General features: G+C 34.2%; 1 non-coding gene across 1 annotated transcript; it reads right to left on the bottom strand.

Moving 5' to 3' along the window:
- Positions 1-733: 733 nt before the first annotated feature.
- LOC128991192 (U6 spliceosomal RNA) lies at positions 734-840 on the bottom strand. The gene has a single exon (XR_008490614.1). It is a non-coding gene; the product is annotated as a U6 spliceosomal RNA (small nuclear RNA).
- Between the last annotated feature and the right edge of the window lie 1,962 nt (positions 841-2,802).

Here is a 2,802-nt window from a genome sequence, read left to right as displayed (position 1 = left end):
TTTGAAATTCGCAGTCGATGACATGGGATATCAAACTCGCGTATTCTACAAAAATTGTTGTACTTTGATTTTCTTTATGTTCAAGACAAGACGAACGGCAGGGCCAATACTCACAACATGTCTCTTTCAACTATGTACCCGTATAAATGCCTGAAAGTTTCATTACAATCTGTCTAGCGGTTTCGGAGTCCATAAAGGACAAACAAACAAACAAACATACATACATACAAACAAACATACATTTGATTTTATATTTATAGATTTCGACTGTAAGCAATCGCATGTATCGAAAGTATGCATCGATTGTGGGATCGATTGTAGCTTATTGTTCTTTAAATAGTTCAACATATCGATAGTCTGTAATGTGTAGGCCCTACACTAACACAATTGTAATAGACGAAACCATTGAATCACTAATCAGCTGGCTATTTGCATCAGCAGAATTGAAAATAAGCTGGAAGTTTTTTTGAGAGGTTATCTTTACACAACAACAATTATTTTGTTTTCTAGCTTAGTTTGTTAATTAATTATGCAATATGACGAAAACATAGTTCACCACCATCGGTGTTCACCCCAAGGGCAAAAAGTTTCCATTCGCTCATTTTCCGACCTCGGCTTTGCCTCGATCGTAAAACTGTACCTCGGGTCAAAAGGAATCACTACAGTCCCTGAGTAATAAAAATATTACTATTTAGGCGTTTTATTAAGCTAAAATACTTAATTACCAAAGCCAAAAAATGTGGAACGCTTCACGATTTTGCGTGTCATCCTTGCGCAGGGGCCATGCTAATCTTCTCTGTATCGTTCCAATTTTAGTATATGTACTGCCGAAGCAAGTACAGAGAACAGATGAAACGGTTGGGTATATATGCAGCTCATCTGTTGTCATCAAGCGTTCGAGTTGAGGGCATTTTCAGCTGTATATTTTACTATGTTACTGTAATATTTTTACTGTAAAAATATTATTTAAGACTAGCTGTGTACCCGTTCTACGCACGGGGATCTTATAATATTCAGTTGAAACCTTCTTATATAACGAACAGCAGTTGGTTTGCATATTTTAAGATATGCTGGCCAAACTATTATACATAGCTTCATTTTATGTTGTTTTTTGTTGTTCCGGATCGGTATGACAATCAATAAAAGGTTAAATTACCTCTGTGTCTGCCGGTCGATCCTATAACGGTAGGCTTACTTTTATTTTTACTATCTGATCTCGTTTGCATGGCTCAATCACGTCCTGGTTGAAGTTCGTTCGCTACGCTCACTCACCTGTATGTTGGAGCTCGTTCGCTGCGCTCACTTTCCTTCAGGTTAGCTCGTTCGCTACGCTCACTTGCCTTCAGGTTAGCTCGTTCGCTACGCTCACTCGCCTCCAGGTTGCAAATTAGCTGTTGTCATAAATGTAAAAGAAATAATAGTGCTAGTGCTGCACCCTGTTGGTAATCCTTGTAACTTTAATGCTATTGAACATCACAGAACAGAACCAACTTGTTTAATTGAAACAGCTGTTAAGATTCAATAATTTCATTTCTCATAAGGTTAACATGGGCTTCCAGAAATTCCACGTCAAAAATCGACAAAAACTTGATTTTCAAGGGTTTACTGTTAAATATCTAACTGTCTCATATTCGATGAAATACGTCTAAAACCATCTCATATATGTATAGTATTTGGAAAATAAGTTTCAGGCGGGACAGTGCTATAGTTATTGAGGAGTAGTTGTAATAAAGTGCGTATTTTAGCGTTACCAAGAGAATGACAGATAGACAGACAGACAGACAGACAGACAGACAGACAGAAATTGAGATAAGGTTTGATTCGGTTTCTCTGACCTATGAAATGTAAAAATAACCAAAAAGTTCATTATTCTAAGCAATGTACAGACAAAACTCTAATTTTATTTATATAGATTAGATTATTGTGGTCTTAATCGTCTAGTATACAATTTATATATTTTACTTATTTGTAAACAGTTAAATAAATTAAACGAAACTCGTTAGTTCTCGGGTTAAATATCGACTGCGATGGTAGTGCTACCTTTACTCGAACTAACAGGGTGGGGTCGCTGTACACAGAACGTTGCTTTGGAAATAACAGAGAAAGCAGTATCAGAAACGTTTGAACTATTTTTAAACACAAAATTAAGAGTCCGAGGGAGAAAATCCTAAACAAAATACAAAATTTTCGTTGATTGTAGTTTAAACACAAATGCCCTCACAGTTTTGGCAAAAAAAATACAAATACAGCTTAAAATAGTATTAGGGTGTGTCTGGAGTGTCCCATGAGTAAAGTACTGTCCTACACTTCAATAAATGGTTAATATGAGCCAATATAAACAAAAAATCAGGAACGAACATTTTTCAAACTTTTTCAAATCATGTAATTGTAGTTTTCCATCTTTTACACATAGTTTTATTTTTGAAATTAATTCTTAAACCATTTATTATGAAACTTTGTATTTATGAAGGAGGAAGAAGAAAAATGTATTTAAAAAATTATTTCGGAAGAAGAGGCCTCCTTTAGAATAAAGTTCTACTTGTTTCCATTTAAAATTCATGTTGTTTTAGTAATTTTCTCCTTAACCATTAAGCGCGTAACAACTCTTCAATATAATACATTTTTCAAACTTTTTCAAATCATGTAATTGAAATTTTCAATCTTTTACACAAAGTTTTATTTTTGAAATTAATTCTTAAATCATTTATTATGAAACTTTGTATTTATGAAGGAGGAAGAAGAAAAATGTATTTAAACAATTATTTCGGAAGAAGAGGCCTCCTTTAGAATAAAGTTCTACTT

The sequence above is a fragment of the Macrosteles quadrilineatus genome, unplaced genomic scaffold, assembly GCF_028750875.1.
Source record: "Macrosteles quadrilineatus isolate MER2022 unplaced genomic scaffold, UCM_ALF_1.0 Scaffold_3__2_contigs__length_128488019, whole genome shotgun sequence".
NCBI classification, from domain to species: domain Eukaryota; kingdom Metazoa; phylum Arthropoda; class Insecta; order Hemiptera; family Cicadellidae; genus Macrosteles; species Macrosteles quadrilineatus.
Note: the sequence above shows the minus strand (reverse complement) of the source record. Positions and strands in the feature narration are given on the sequence as shown.